The sequence below is a fragment of the Podarcis bocagei genome, assembly GCF_964188305.1.
Source record: "Podarcis bocagei genome assembly, chromosome: 13".
NCBI lineage: Eukaryota > Metazoa > Chordata > Lepidosauria > Squamata > Lacertidae > Podarcis > Podarcis bocagei.
In genome coordinates, this window is record NC_138138.1 from 27,167,353 (window position 1) to 27,183,903 (window position 16,551).

General features: G+C 48.3%; 1 protein-coding gene across 1 annotated transcript in view; it reads right to left on the reverse strand.

The window, feature by feature from the left end:
• The window catches only part of RARA (retinoic acid receptor alpha), a 191,530-nt gene that overhangs the window by 170,830 nt on the left and 4,149 nt on the right, over positions 1 to 16,551 (reverse strand). The gene's annotated exons all lie outside the window — the stretch shown is intronic.

Sequence of the window (16,551 nt, forward strand, 5' to 3'; positions counted from 1 at the left end):
TTTGCTTCAGGATGAGAACAGAAATCGCGCAGCAGCAGCAGGAGGCCCCATTAGCTAAAGTGGTACCTCAGGTTAAGAACAGTTTCAGGTTAAGAACGGACCTCCAGAACGAATTAAGTACTTAACCAGAGGTACCACTGTATATCGCAATATCGCAGGAAGGAAAGAAGCACACATTGCTTTAGCACACATACAAGTACCACCGCAGCCCCAGGAACCGACTCCTCACTGGAGAACGGCAAGGGGTGGGAGCTAGATTCTCCTTTGTTGAAGGGGGTTACTCGGGGTCCCCATCCCCCACCGCCGCTCCTCCAGCAGCAGCACAAGCCCAGCCGTGTGGAAAACGCTTGCTGTCAGAAGAAATCTGGGCCAAGCCGGTGACATCGCCACGTGCAGCTTATGTAAGGGGAGGGCAGGGGAGGACAGGATGGAGAGGAAGAGGCTGGCAAAGGCGCTGAGAAACGAGGGGACACTCTTGGAAACTGCGAGGTGGTTTGTTGGGTGGGGGGGAGACGCGGGGATTCCTCCCCCACGAGGCAGATGGGCCAGAGCTCTTCACACCACCCGAAACAACCCTCGCCACGTTCACAGGGAACGCGATGAGGCTGGGCGCAGGTTGGCGTGACACAGATGCCATCGCGGCGGCTGGAGTTGGGAGCCCGGGTCCAGATAAGGGATTTGTGGAGGCTGTAGGGAGATCAGAGAAAGAGAGAGAGACCGAGATAAGCCACGGTTAGAGGTAGAAAGGAAAGCATTGCTGTGTCTGGCCTAGCAACCCAGAAGGACAGTGGGCCACAGCTGTCTTGTGGGGGCACAGCGAGGGCCGTTCCAAGGGAAATAGGGTACCATAGCTTGCTGTTTATAAAGTACTGTGAAACAGAGGCATCACCATGTTTCTCTGTCCAGGTGAGTAGCCACCATTAGAGGGGGACAGAGGACCATGATCCTCGTGTGGGTCTACCAACCAGTTGTAGAGGGGAAGGGAGAGGCACAACTTCAGTGTTGCCTAGCAACAGCTAGAGGGCTCTCCCGACAGATAGCGTTGTTTTTGCTAGGCTGAAGCCCCAGAAGTGGGCAGGGAGTCACAGTTCTGCATGACGTAGCCCAGAGGTACTTGGATTTGGGGGCAACTGTGCCACAAATCAAAACCAGAATACGGAATATTGGTAGTCTGGTGTACAATACAGCACATTCTCTGTGGTTGCACTTGATTCTTGCCCACTTAATCGGGGACCAAACAGCCCAGAAGAGGCAGGCTGAAGTTCAGGCTCGTAGGCTCCTCAATCCTTGCTAGAGGCAACAGTGTGCCTTGCAAACATCACAAGAAAGGAGCAGAACAGCAGAACCCCTAGCCCTGACTTCGGTCTAGTACAACAGCCAAACGTTCTCGTCTTTCCCAGTGCTTTTCCACACAAAGTACTCCTTGCTATTTGACATGTGCTGCTCACTGAGGACCCTTTCTAATGATGCTTTGAATCAATCGGTCCTACAATTGAGCTGTTTGAAGTCTCTTAAGATCATTTCCATAACATATTTTCAATGCACTGTGATGATACCATTGCAAACAGTCATGGCCTTCCCCCAAAGAATTCTGGGAGTTGCAGTTCGCCATGGGTGCGGAGTGGGGGGGGGTTGCAGCTGGAACTCACTGGAACTCAGTTCCGGCACCTCTCAGGTAGGTGCCATTGCCATTCTAAGAGAACAAGGGAGGCATTCACAGGGAACTCTGGAAATTTTAGCTCTGAGAGGGGAGAATAGGGACATCCTAACAACTCTCAACACCCTTAATGAACTACAGGTCCCAGAATTCTTTGGGACTGTTTAGAGTGGTCTCATAGCGCTTTTAATATATGGTGTGAATGCGGCCTGTCTGTCTCTACCACCGTGGTTTGGATATTGGTCCAGATATCCATCAATTTCACCACAGGGACACACACATGACATCCCAATTGCCCAAGCACTGCTCCCCCACTTAGGCTTGTGCCTCATAGACCAAACCAGCCAGCCCCCATTTCTCTCTTGATCCATACACAAATTTGTGGGGCAAGGCAGGGTGTCTTTTCTCCACAGCCTCCTCCCCCTCCCATCTGCAACCCCAGCCCCCAACATATTCCCCCTCCAGGGAACAGTTGTTTATGAGCTTCTGGTGAGGGAATTGATTAACGGTTCCCGTGGGAAGGGGGGAGTGGGGTGGGAGGGCTTTGCCGCCGGCGGGAGTGAATCAATTTGCGCCATCGATTTTTCACGCACTGCGGCAGAAACGGGAGCCGAGGGGATGGCGGGAAGATGAATTCCCCTGCGGTCAGCCAGCTTGCACCAGGCTTGGCCACAAAGAGAACCCCCTACACAACACAACACACACCCTTCCACCATATACACACTAGGGCTGTGCGTGTATCAGATATTCTAGGTCCCTCTCCACCGCCGCCACAATTTGGAGGGCTTTGGTGGGCTATGCTGATGGAGAGAGTCTGTATGAAATACTAATGGGGAAGTTTTAAAGCGGGGGTGTGGGGGGGAAGGACTGGGTAAATTAAAACTAAATGCTAACGCTGCTGGAGCTCTGAGGAGAATGGGGTAGACACAGTAATAACTGCAAGGCAAGGTTGTAGAGTGTTATCATCAACTAGAATGGGATCTAAAGTTCAGGAGAGGAGGCTAGGGCTAGGGGCAGGGTCTAGGTACCTAGGCCCACCTACTTGTAAAGGTAAAGGTAAAGGTACCCCTGCCCGTATGGGCCAGTTGTGACTGACTCTGGGGTTGGGTGCTAATCTCGCTTAAGAGGCCAGGAGCCAGCGCTGTCCGAGACACTTCCGGGTCACGTGGCCAGCGTGACGAAGCTGCTCTGGCGAGCCAGCACCAGCGCAGCGCACGGAAACGCCATTTACCTTCCCGCTAGGAAGCGGTACCTATTTATCTACTTGCACTTAGGGGTGCTTTCGAACTGCTAGGTGGGCAGGAGCTGGGACCGAACGATGGGAGCTCACCCCGCCGCGGGGATTCGAACCGCCGACCATACGATCGGCAAGTCCTAGGCACTGAGGTTTTACCCACAGCGCCACCCGCGTCCCCAACCACCTACTTGAGGTTCAGTTTAATTCATTAATCAATTTTAAATTTACAGCCTGCTATCTCCCAAGAGCTTGGGTTTTGGAGCGAGCGAGCCTGCCTGAAAAAAGACTTGGAGTAATTTCCTAGGCCCCCTCAGGCCCTGTCTAGACATAGGAAGGTGGCAGGAATATTGGAGGGGTCTGAACTTGAATTTTGTTGTTGTTGTTGTTGCAATCAGTGTTGGGAATTATTGGGGGGGGTGGGGAGTGAAGACATTCCTAATTTGGAACAAATACATGGATCGGTCAGCCTTGGCCACCATGGAAGAAGATTAGTTGGGAGAACCAAACAGAGAATTGAGGACGGAGGCAGATGGAGTGGGGGAAAGTGGACATGAGGTAGTGTGCTGTAATAATATTGGGTAAGTCAGATGGAACTGAGAATCTGCACTAAAAAACAAACAAACCCCAAAACCCCATCCTCCTCTGCTATGGATCCTCAGGATCGCCTTGCACACAGACCGCTACTTCCGAGCCACTTTCCCACTTTTCTTTAAAATAGAAAATAACAATCCACCTCAAGGGGCACAGCAGCTGCAAGGAAAAGCAAGACGGGAGAACAAGATTGAAGAGCACTCCACAATAACAAAGAAAGACATGCTCTCCTAATACAGCAAGCTCTGGGGGTACAGCAATTGCGCAGAACAGGCAGAGGGGCTGGCTGAAAGCAAAGTAGTGAAGACAGCATGGTAGGAAGGCATAGGGACTGGGGTGGGGTGGGGGCCAAGTGAAGCTCTCTAGGCCAGTGTTTTTCAACCTTTTTTGGGCAAAGGCACACTTGTTTCATGAAAAAAATCACGAGGCACACCACCACTGTGTGCGGAGAGGGAGATGTCAGAGCCCCGCTGCTCTCTATGGGGAATCGGATGAGAGCGGACCGCCTGTCTGCTCTCATCCGATCCCATCCGATCTGATCCCCACCCAGGACAGATGGAAAATAGGGTGGACACAGTCCGGCGCCCGCCTAGTGGGCGAAAATTTGACTTTTTTTTAAAAAAAAAAATCTTTCGAATTTTCCCCACGGCACACCAGGCAACATCTCGCGGCACACTAGTGTGCCGCGGAACAGTGGTTGAAAAACACTGCTCTAGGCCTCTTTACCTGGGCCACATTCCTCACCAGCCCTGCTTTGCAACCCCCTTGAGCGTTTTGTTTCTTTGGATTCTGATAATACTTCTCACTTGCAGGGACGGAGGATAGAGAGGGATGTGTGAATGAATTAACGTTGGTTGCGCCACCCATTTTTGCTTCTGGCACTGGGCATGTGGCCCCTGAAAAGTTACCTTGGAATGAATGCGGCCCTGGTATTCTCCCCACCCGCAATATAGTCTGGAAATGCGAACAAAGTGAAGGAGAGCCTCACAGGGTCAGAAGCTTGGCTGCAGTAGTAGTAACTCTGAGGATGGCACTAATTCATGGCTCCATTTTGTTTTCTTATACATAAGCAGCCCTGGTTATTACTTATTTATTTAAAATATTCACACCTCACCTTTCCACTAGTTCTCCCCAAAGGGCAGTTCAAAATAAACAACAGCTAACCCAAATACATATTTGAAAGAACGATCAAGAACAATTGAAGTCTAACACAAGTCTAGCAGCAAAGAAAAAAAAAACCAGTATGTCAAATTTTACATTTATTTATTTATTTATTATCCCATTCATACCCCTACCTTTCCTCCAATTAGCCCAAGGTGGCATATATGGTTCTTCCCTTCCTCATCTTATCCACACAACAACCCTGTGAGGTAGGGTTAGGCTGAGAAAAAGTGTCTGGCCCAAGGTCACCCAGTAAGCTTCATGGCTAAGGGAGGATTTGAACCCTGATCTTCCAGGTCGTAGTCCAGCATTCTTAACCACTACATACCAGAATGGCTATCAAAGGCTTGAGGGAATAAAACAGATTTGATCTGGTACCTAAAGGAGAAAAGAATAAGCCGCAAGCAAATGTTTCTTGAGAAGGAGTTCCACAATCAAGAAGGTGTTCCACCATCTACATCAGGGCCTCTAATGACCAGCAGGCAGGCAGATTCAAGATAGAAGATGGTCCTTAAGATACCCTTGTCCTACTCCGTTTTGGATTACCATTTTCCAGTTTGCACCCGTAACCATGCTGGTTGCTAAGTTAGGGTAATTACGTAGTGGCAAAATATATTCAGTCTATCTAACCACCCCAAGTTTGACCACCAGATGCTGAACCAACTGATGTTTCTGAATCCATGTACAAAACCTTGTGGTAATGTGACCTGGGCCTTTCCAATGTGTGCAATTGTAGCAAGATCCCCCCTCTACTCCCAAGTAGTGTTGTTTTTAGGATGGCTTGATGTGAGTTGGAACTATCAGGTTATGACAACACCAGAAAACCTGTCCTTTTGGGTCAACATTGCATTTGGAAACAAGTGGAACGAGAAAAACCCTTGGTTCGCGTAATCCAGTGGCGTCTACTTTTTGCAGTGGTCTAAGCGAAAGGGGATCTTAAGAAATCCCTGCTACCCAAGATCCTTGTTTGACAAGAGATGCCAGGGGCTAAACCTGGATTCTTGTGCACTGAAACTATGCGCTCTGCCACTGAGTTTCCCCACCCACCCACCCCTTAAACCTGTTGGCTAAAAGCAGGAAGTGAGATGGGAAAATGTTCTTTAATCTCGCCCCCCCCCCCACCAGAGAATGCTACAGTTTGCTTCCCTTTCTCCCAGCACTGCTAAAGCTGCTTTGGTTCTGAAACAATCATTTCCCCATCTTGCCACTGCACTTTCGGGTTCGACTCCCTTCGCCAGCCCTCGGTACCCCTGCCTACTCAGTGTAAAGCTGTTATTCCAAAGAAAAAGGCTGCTATCTATGGAATCTATAGATTTATCTACGTACCCCTAAGGTACAGTGGTGGCTGTTGCCCAATGGTACGGGAGCAGGCAGAGAGGCCAGCAGTAGGCCGGAGCCACAGCCAACTCATTCCAGTTCTTTTCCCCATCCCATTCCTTCCTGCTCAGTTTCACAGGAGGCAACCCTGATGCTTAAAAGCTGCCAAGCAGTGCCACCCCCTGGACTAGATGTAAGCAAGAATGTCAGGAAGGAAGAGGGCATCTGGGGCGGACCGAGGGTGGTGAGGAAGGGCCCCTTTCGCCCTAACTAGTGGCCACTGTCAACACACCTCAGGAACATCGTCTCACTAAGGATGTCTTGGAGGAAAGGAAGTGTGTGTTCGGCGCCCCCTACTCCAGTCCACTGTCTCTCCCCCCCCCACCTCTATTTTCACCCCACAAGAGGCACTGCGCTGCCCGGGGACTCCCCAGGGCAGAGCCAGTCTCCATAGCAACGAGATGGAGGATTGGAGGATGTGCCAAGCAGCTGGCACACAAGCCATGCTCCCTGAAGAGGCCAGAATCCTGATCTGAACCTGGCGCGCATTTCCCTCCCTCCGTGGCCGCCTCTTATGCTGCCGAGCACGTACCACACACACACTAGGGACCGTAGACTATAAATAGCCACTGGGGGGTGTTATCTGCTTAGTCGTGGAGGGTGTGGAGGGAACGCGCGCAGCTCATCTGGGGAGGGAAGAAGCAGCCAGGACTCCTCCTGGGTTCTCCCGGCAGCTCTGGGAGAGAAGCGGAATAATGGGTTACAGCGAGGCATGCAGGAGCTGGGATTTGGGAGTGCTCTGGAGTAGGTAGAATCGGTAAGAGCAAAGGACTCTGGGAGCAAAGTCACCTTTGGGACCTTTGGAAATACCTGTCCAGGGGGACAGAGCGAAGGATCCTGGGGGCATTACTTCTGCTTCCCCTGAGGATGTGGAGTTGTAGAAACAGATCTGGATAACTGGAACTTCATGATCCTGGGGGAATCTAAATAGAGGGGGTTTTTCCCGAATCCCCTGGAAAGCAAATGTGATCTATTGGGCTAGAGCAAGGGCTGGCTTTTTTTTAGGGAGGGAGCAAGTGACTCAAGGCAAACTATTCTGAAAACCCAGGAAATTTTGGGGACTTCTGATGGGTAAAAGAGAAAGCCTCACATTCCTGGAAAGAGGGGCTATACCGGATTGTCATATTTGAAAAAAGGGCTCCCCCTCCCCCGCCTGGACAGCCATTAGTTAATCCTTGGCTAGGAAATCTCCCCAGTGCCCCCGCTCCAATCAGGCTCCAAGCCACAACCTTTGCTCATTGCCAAGTTGGCGAAAGGTCAGCGAGACATCAGCTGTTTGCCAGCGGGAAGGGGCGGGGTGGCCCTGGTACATGAAGCAAGGGGAGCCAGGCCTGGGTTTCAGTCCACTGTGACCTGAGGAGGCCATGGAACCCCAAACAACACTCTCGAGATGCATAGCAATGGTACCCCAGATCAGATGCCAGCTCAGGGGGCTTGAGGGAAAAGCTGAGGGGGTGAGGAGGTGTGCTCTTTAAGAACTGGACATTGCACCACATGTTGGGTAGTTGGTAGGTGCTGGGTGTGTCCAGCACACTCTGCGCTCTCACCCATGTCCATACCCAGGGTGTCTACCCCAAAACAGTTCTCTCTTATACTGAGTAATAGCGACACCCAGTGGCAACTCTGCTTTATCACAGCACCAGCCCACTTTCTCCCACACCTTCAGATATTGCAGCCCTTTCGTTTTTATGTTCTTTTATTACTAGGTTTAGTGTGCCGGGGCTAAATCCCGCTATCAAGTTCAATTCCCTAAAATCAGCAAGTCAAGTCTAGCTCCCCCAAATATCCAAGTGGTTGGTGTTCCAATTCAACAGAAGAACACTCTATATATGCTCAGAGACAACGCTTTTGCGTATTTCTAGCTTAATTTAAAAGACAGCCTCAGTTGGCAAGGCTCACAATTTTGAAGCTCGGCATATGGATAGACCTTACTTCCCCAGTCAGTTCACTAGAAAGGCCCGGGAATAATTAAGCCATGATTTGATTATTCTTCTAGCTACACAAGCAAACAGAGGTAGTAGACAACTATATTCCTCTGGGTCTTGGAGGGGAAATAAATAACCTGTGTATTTATGCACAACAAAAGAAGACACCTCGGAAATCATCTCTAGCAGGCAGTAGGACGAACCAATGCAAAATGTTTTGTGAAATTTCCCAAATAACACCACTGAAATGGATGAAGCGCGTGTGCATGTGTGTATGCAGGGGGAACCAGGTGTTGACTTTGGCGTGAAAAGACTGAGCACTCTACTCTGTCCCGATATTCAGAACAAGTCCATGGGCTCAGAATGTGTTGTTTCTAAATGGATTTATTCTCCAACAAGCACTAGTTGGTGGATCTTGGTGCTCTAGTAAAAAAATAGTAGATCCTACAAGCCTGAAGTTTTCCCACCTCTGGGTGACGGCAAATTAAATGATATAAAAGATACTGATAAGCAAGAAAAAGCCTGTTTCTTGCAAAGTGTCAAATTGCTATATTTCTTTGCCACTACAGTTCCCAGGATGCTTTGAGGGAAGCCATGAACTTTAAATGTATGGTATGGAGGTGACCTGAATGCAGGAGAGGAGGGGGGCCTTCCACGCCAGCCTCTTTGTTCCTCAACTCTCTGCTTACTGCCCGACCTGCCTTCCTACACCAGCTGCCCAGCATCCATTCCACCTGAGAGGGGATGCTTCTCTTGTAAACCACTGGAACTCACCGCTGCAGGAAGCAGTGGTACCTGGGCTCAGAAACAGCGCAGGGCCTTGCCTTGCAAGTATCCAAACCCAATTTCCTCTCCTTCAAACTTCCAGCGCCTAAAGGTACCATAGACTCTATAGCATTCTATAACCAGGGAAGTCAGGGAAAGCACCCCCCCTTTAAGATCGGTCTGCACACAAAACATACATTTCCTTTCATGCCATGCCTCCCACCCCGCCCGTTCCCCACTCTCTCTGTCAATTTCTGGCCTTAAAAGCCAACATAGTATTTTCTCAGCTGTCAGATCTGATTAGCTCACACAGACATTCAATTGGTCGGCTGAAACCACAGGGACACAGAAGCGGGCAGCCGAGCAGGATGGGGGGGGGAGGACAGGATAACCGGCATCTCATCCCTCCCCACTTCACATTCTTTCTATCACAAGAAGATGCAGAGCTTTGACCTTCCAAGGAAGGGAGTTTGGCACCCAAGAGGACACCCTCTACGCAGCCTCCACTTAGCACTAGTGGCGAGAGGAGGATTGCCCCACATGAAGGGAGGAGGGGGTGGTGGAAAGAGCCAAGACTTTGCAAGCCCTTTCCCCTCCAAAACACTCTCAGGCCCAGAAAAGAGGGGAAAGTGGGTCATGGAAGGGGGAAAGGAGAGCTGCAAAAATAAAAAAGGGCCACCACCCAGCTCCCATTAGCTCAGCCCCACTCCCCTCCCTGCTTTGGACCACTCTCTGAGATCTGATCATCAGCAGTGGCTGCTGCTGTTTGGGGATGTTGGGGCAGAAGGCAGGGAGACAGGCAGGCCAGAGCAGAAGAGCCAATAACAACACAGAGCCTGAGCTAATGAGAACAAGACACAAACAATTCTACTTTTCGTCCCCATCCTCATCTTCCTGCCTGTTGAGTTCCACAGCAACGAAATCGAGACTAAGGAGGGGGGAAGCTGGCAGCCAGGACCACCTTTTGGACTTGCTGGAAGTATGAAGATAGGTGGGCTTGGAGGAATCAAGCGTGAGGTGGGTGGGGCAGGGCCCCCTTTGCTTCAACGGATCAGCCCCCGCTGCAGCCGTACACACCCCTTCGTTGCTACAGCATCGCCTAGCAAGTTTCATGCCCGAATAAGCCACGGAAAAGCAAGGACCGCAGCTGGGATTTTCCTCGCTGCCTCGGACAGAACGCCTTTTCAACGGAGCCTGGTCAGGCACGCTCAAGCTGAGGGTTACAGCCAGAACCAGGATTCAGTTCTGAAACGTGTGAAATCGTGAGCACACAACTTCAGAGTGTGGCCCCAACAGGAACCTCAGCTTATTCCACTCAGGGCACACATACCACCATGGCTGCGGCCACTGAAGCACAGCTGGAGGTTACTGGAGAAGGGTTTCAAGACAGAAGACTCTCTTTCACAATCAACTTTGTCTTACTTTCTGGCGGAAACTATTGCTAATGCTTTATTGACTTGCTTTTCTCAGAGACAGGCAGCGCAACAGAAAAAGATTCATTCGGTTTTGAAAACCAGCAGCAGAAGAAAGCTCCATTAAGAGTTTCAACTATAGAGTTCAGATGTTCTGGACTACAACTCCCATCCCTCTCAGTCAGCTCAGGCTGCTGTGATCCATAGTCCAAAAGAAAGCCTGGAGGGGACCAGGATGGGGAATGCTGACCTATAAGCCTTTCTGGGGAATATGCTTGTGAAACCGCACATCCCACACTCCATGCAACGCAACCAGATAGTAATACACACACATACCGATTGTGAGCTGGCATGCAGCCATCCTTCAGTCTTCCTGATGCCGAAGGGAGGAACATCCCTGGGGCTCCTGCAGAGTCCAGAGCCCTGAGAGGTGTCTTCCTCTTCAGAGCTGGGAAGACTGAAAGATGGACTCTGCCAGCTCAGAAACTAGTACCTTGTGTTTACCAGCGGTGGACCCCAGTGATGCTTAGGAGCGGCAATGTGGGAGAGGCCACCTCTGAGTCAGCCGCTGCTGGTGAACCAGGTGCAGAGGGGATGGGGGTTCTGTCCTATGGAAACAGGAATACAGTGGTAGCTTGGGTTAAGAACTTAATTCGTTCTGGAGGTCCATTCTTAAGCTGAAACTGTTCTTAACCTGAGGTACCACTTTAGCTAGTGAGGCCTCCCGCTGCTGCTGCGCGATTTCTGTTCTCATTCTGAAGCAAAGTTATTAACCTGAGGTGCTATTTCTGGCTTAGTGGAGTCTGTAACCTGAAGAGTCTGTAACCTGAGGTACCACTGTATACAGAAGAGCTAAGAGTCTGGGGAACCTGCTGACATGGCGCCTGGTACCTGTGTACTTCCTATCGACAGCGCTGAGGGCTTTCGCTTTTCAGCGCTTGTGGATGGCACAGAGGCAGAAGTGGGCAGACTGCCCTTGTACAACAGTAGGCTAGTTGCTGCACACAGTCACATACTCCCCTCTGTCCAGGCAAGCAAGATACATTTTGGGTGTTCTAGGACATATTCCAGCTAGGCAAAAGCACTCAGGAAAAGTGGGAAGGAGGGCTAGCAAGAGGGGAGTTCTGGGGGGAGTCCCAAGGGGCCCCCAGGCATATGACAGGACACGTCAGGGGAAGCGGTGGGTAGATTTTAATTCACTTAGGGCAGAATAAACACACACACACACACTGAGGGTAACCCTGGCTGCATTCTGTGCCCAATGGCAGCACAAGGCCAACGTACAACTGGCCAACTGCATCAGGCCAATGTCATTTATTTATTTTTTTAATCCGTAAGCCTACCCTCTGCCAAAAGGTCCCCAGGACAGGTTACAAAAAAACAACAACTCCACCCCCAATTAAAACAAGTTCAAATTATATTGAAATCAAAGAATGAAACTACAAAACAAAGCAATAACCAAAACAAACAAAACAGTAGCAGAGAACAGCAATGCAAGAGGAGGGAATGTGGCCACTCAGTCTAAGACCTTGCTAAAAGAGGTCAAGTTATCCTAACCTGGATGCTTTGCACTGACTTGCATACCTGCCTACTGGAGTTTTAAGAAAGGTGGTGTAAAATTAATGTGCACGTAGACATGCGAAGGAGAGGTATTTGGATGGTTGACAATGGTTTGGAGTTAAAAAATAATAATCACTGTGGCTGTCTCCCTGCATGTTCTTGGTGCAGGCAAAGGTGGAAAGAAATAGGCTTCAAAGAGGTTCTTGAACTCAGGTCTTAGAGAAAGATGACCCCGACCATAAATCTCACAAATGACTGCAGGTTTTGGGGGGCAGTCAAAGACCCCCTTATTTGGCAAGTGCAGTGGATCCCTGGGACTGCGGGAGCTGCTAAATACAGTGGTACCTCAGGTTACATACGCTTCAGGTTACATACGCTTCAGGATACAGACTCCGCTAACCCAGAAATAGTGCTTCAGGTTAAGAACTTTGCTTCAGGATGAGAACAGAAATCGTGCTCCGGCGGCGCAACAGGAGGCCCCATAAGCTAAAGTGGTGCTTCAGGTTAAGAACAGTTTCAGGTTAAGAACGGACCTCCGGAACGAATTAAGTACTTAACCAGAGGTACCACCGTAACATAAAACATGTACAAAAAGCCCTGCGGAGTCAGGCCAAAGGCCTCTCTAGTCCAGGGTCCTGTTCTCACAGTGGTCTACTAGATGCCTACGGGAGGCTCTCACGCAGAACCTAACTGCAACTGCGCTTTCCTAGCAACTGGCATTCAGAGATATGCTGCCTCTGAAAGTGGAGTTAGGACCAAGCCATCATCGCTACTAGCCAATGAGAGCCTTGTCATCGAGGAACTCGTTCCAATCCCCTTTTAAACCCATCCAATTTACATCGTCCCATAGGAGCGAATGCCATGGTTTTAAGTTTGCACAGTGGGGGAAAAGAAGTACTTTCCTTTGTCTTTTCTGAGTCTTCCAACAGGTGGTTACGGATGCCATAAAAGTTGAATTCTTTGAATTCTTCATCAGCCAATTAGTTCAACACTCATGCGATGTTCCAGAGTATTTTTCATTCTCATGTATATTATATCTATTCAAAAAAAGACTGGTTAATGAAGAAATTACATATCTTTCTACTTACGAGTGTTGAACTAATTGGCAGATGAAGAAGTCAACGAAACAGTAGTTGTTATCCGGAAACACTGTTCAGCAGATTTCAGAGTTGGACATCAGAACTGGACATTTGCTGATTATACAAAGCTTCACAGCTTGTTCTCCACTGGGTAAAGCCTGGCACTGTGATTCATTTAAGGACTTTCAGTTTGTTAGTTTTGATGTTTTGAATTATTCCATAAAGTTTTTCATATTGTAATTGTTTCTGGCCATCGTGTTGCTTTTGATATTGCCGACTCATATTTTGCAGCACAGGGGTTTGTTTAAATTACAGCTCAAGGCAGCCCTATTCAGAATCTCCAACGGTCAGGGATGATGGGAGTTGTAGTCCACAACATGTGGACGGCCACAGGTCCGCTGCCTCTATGAGAACAGCTGCCCTTCCAGGCTCCCCACTCTCAGCCATCCCTATCGCTTATGTTTTCTCTATATTCCACTGACAAAAGCAGCCGGGCCTCTTTGCTTCCCCCCATCTTCATGACCCAGATTTGCCGCTAGCAGCTTGTGGCTTCGCAGGATGATGATGACAACACGGAGGAGAAGGAGGAGTAAGAGAGGAAGCTTCTGCTGCTGTCAGCAGAGGGATAAATAAATGCACAGGAGCACCTTCCCAGCCCGCTGAGGCAGGACACAGACACCATCGCACTGTCAAGGGAGAATTCTACGTAGCACAAAAAGCTTGCAAACACACACAGACTTAGTTTTTGCCCATTAACAGCCATTTACACGAGCCGCTGGACCTTGTGTTGTTGTCATCATTATTTACCTGCCTTTCACTCTAAAGTCCAAAGGAAAGTTACAACAATTTAAACACAATATTCAAAACAGTGTAAAGCAACTTTACAATCACATAAATAAGGTGGGCTCCAAAAATATACACTTTGAGGGTCATAAAGCCAGGGTGAAAGAGGTGCATCTTCAGCACTTGCCAAAAGCTGCACGGTGAAGGTGCCAGACACACTGATGTGGAGAGGAAGTCCCACAATTAAAGAGGCTGCCACAGAGAATGCCATAGATTTCATAGGCCACTGGGCAACACCTATCCACAAAACAACAGTTTGGAGCTGGCTGTAGCTAGTCCACTTTGCAAAGGTGGAGGGATTGGGGGGGTGCACAGGTAAGGCCCTCCATGCGCACATGCGGCTGTTAGAATTCCTGCTCCATGATTGCAGTCATGGGATTGTTGTCTATCACATGACAGTATATGTTTTGACTCCACAGAGTGGGAAGTGACGGAGACAGGATGTTTGTGTTACTGTGTTCCATGAAGTGGAACTATTGTCCTTTGTTCTTTTTCTCTTTGCTGTCTGATGATAGAGACGGAGCCACGTTGCAGTGCTCCGTGTGTGTTTATATGTAAATAAAGTAGATTAGCCAAAATACTGAGTTGCTGAGGTCTGTCACACAAGCTGTGAAGATTCTGTGGATCCCTAAGTGTACCGATGTCTGTTGGCATCGGTCGCTGTGATGTTCGGGCTGAAGAAAGCTTTTGAAGCTCCCAGACGATCCCAGTCAGGCATGTCTCTCTACCAGGGTCCTACTCGAGTGTAGGATGAGCTCCTGACAGCAGCAGCCACCACAATACAAATATGCTGGGAAGCGGTAACACAAACTTGCTGTTTGTATAAGCTGATGAAGCCACAGGTCATTTGGCAGAATGAAAAAACAGGGTCAAAAGAGGCCACCACTCACAGTTCTGGCTTTCTGTAGAGTGCCTTCACAAACACACAGACAACTGTGATTAGTCAAGCATCAAATACTTAAAAAAAACCCACAACCTATATCCCGCCTCCTTTCCAGGGAATTCAAGATGGCTGGCAAGTCAAAGCACCAAAAACAATATTTCAAATGTGAAGCAATTTACAAGTGACACCCAGTTATATTAAAAATCAAAATCATCCACACTAATAATTCAAACACAACCAAGCACACACACAAAAAAATAATAATTGAAAGGTCTTTTCCAGCAAACATGTCTTCACCAGCCACCCAAAACCACATAGTGACGAAGCCCGACACACCTTGCTTGGCAAGGCAAAGCTATGAGAAATCCAGTGATTTTTCATGTAGAAGTGAATCAGTGCGCTTCCAGGTTGCTACTTCCAGGTCGGATTCCAGCAAATTCGGGTTGAGCAATTAAAGCTGATTTGGCATCCTTGCGCAACAAGCCCACTCTCACTCCCCCGCAAAGAAATCCCCAACCTTCCTTTTTCTGCAATATGTCAAATGATGGGAAAACTGCACTGGAAAGTGTGAGATAACAATTGCTTAACCGCCCCGGAGGTTCAATAAATAGCCAATGCTGTCTAGCCTTCCCGCCAAACTTTATGCAAACGAACCGGGTTGACTGCTCAATAAACAGATCGCCTAGAAGTGACCTATGTTTAAAGAGTGGAAGTTGGAGGAGCTGCGATTCGTAGTTTCTCCCCACCTCTCTAAGCAGCCATTACCATCTCCCCCATCCCCACAACCAAGACACCAAATACGATAGAAGCAGGGGGTAAGAAAAAGATGGAGGCTTTCAATCATAACAATTTAGGGAAAAGACACACACCAGATGTTCTGATCAGAACCACAAGCTCATGTCACTATTCCAGGTTTATCTACACGTCACAGAGGCAGAGCATCATAACACAGACTTCAGCAGACATTGCAAAAAATTATGGAAAGATAGGTGAAGCCAAGAGCCAACCCTCAACATCCCAGTTCAACCAACACCCCCCACCCCAAACAGCTGAAGTTTTTCAGTAATGTATTCTCAGCTACTGACTTTCTTCCTTCCCCCAAAAAAACTATCTGCCCTTAACATCTAGGCATGATGTTCCTGCACATGGAATCTCCATTTAGCTGCCATAGCAAATAGCCACTGATACAATTTTATATTATCCTTTAGAAAGGGCATCTTAAGCAGGGGCCTTCACCATCTCTCATGGTAGTTGTTGATAAGAATATAAGTTACAGAAAGAAAAACTTCACTTTAGCAATACTGGGGGGGAAACAACAGCTTCATTGGGTGACCTTGAATTCTTGAATTACGAGGGAGAGAAAATTGATCCATTTACTATAATTTGCATACACTTACCCAATAACACTGCTTTCTGTATAGCTCACAAACCTAGAAGTATAAAATACTATGGAAATACATAGTAAAATAACCATATCATAAAATTGCTCGCAGAATTTAAAATAAATAAATTCAGAAGAGAGAATAAAACCAGGTCAAAGAAAATTCTACACAGCACATAAACAGTGGTTCAAAACAGTAAAATCATAGCTGACTGTGTTTGATTAAGTAAGACCTGGGAGAATAAAGGGCGGGGGGAGTCTGGCACCAGAATGAACATAAAGAAGGCACCAGATATGCCTCTGTGGGGAGGAGCCAACATTCTGTGTTTTGATATTTTACATAACAGCAAACTACAAAATATTACAATCATGGACTTTGGTTTATAGTAGCTGTTATAAACCACAAATGTCAGATGACATTTCCTAGAGAACGCAAGATCTGAATTGAAGGAGGATTCACATTACTACATTTTTGTAATATTTTCAAAGCCAGAGAAGAGGTGCCACCACAGAAAAGGCCCTTTCTCCTTTGTAGCCACCCATCTCATTTTACTTACTGAAGGACCCAGTGCAAGGCCTCTCCCTCTTTCTTTCTTTTTCTTTCTTTCTTTCTTTTTTCTCTCTCCCTCATATTCCATCTTGTTCTCCCTTTATATTATTTGCTGTTGCCTCTCCCTAAC